Here is a 299-nt window from a genome sequence, read left to right as displayed (position 1 = left end):
GGGAGCCGCGCACCGCCCTAGGCGCCGCCGGGGAACGGGCTCCGCTCTGCCCGGGCGCTGTCCGCACGGGGAAAGGACTATGAAACACGCTCTGATGGGGACTTGTTCGATTGCCCCCAGCCCATGGAGCTTCCCTCCTCCCTCTGCCTCTGCTGCGGACCCCTCGGTCACTCCGTGCCACCCTTTTCTTTTACCAGTCACCCTGACATTTACTTTCCTGCTGGCAGAGGTGGGCTCCGGTCCCGGCGAGTTCAGCGTTTGACAAGAGCACACGGGGGCTTTGCTCACACTCAGTTTTT

The sequence above is a fragment of the Acanthisitta chloris genome, unplaced genomic scaffold (assembly GCF_000695815.1).
Source record: "Acanthisitta chloris isolate BGI_N310 unplaced genomic scaffold, ASM69581v1 scaffold22277, whole genome shotgun sequence".
In the NCBI taxonomy this organism is placed as follows: Eukaryota; Metazoa; Chordata; class Aves; order Passeriformes; family Acanthisittidae; genus Acanthisitta; species Acanthisitta chloris.
This window is presented reverse-complemented; position numbering follows the sequence as displayed.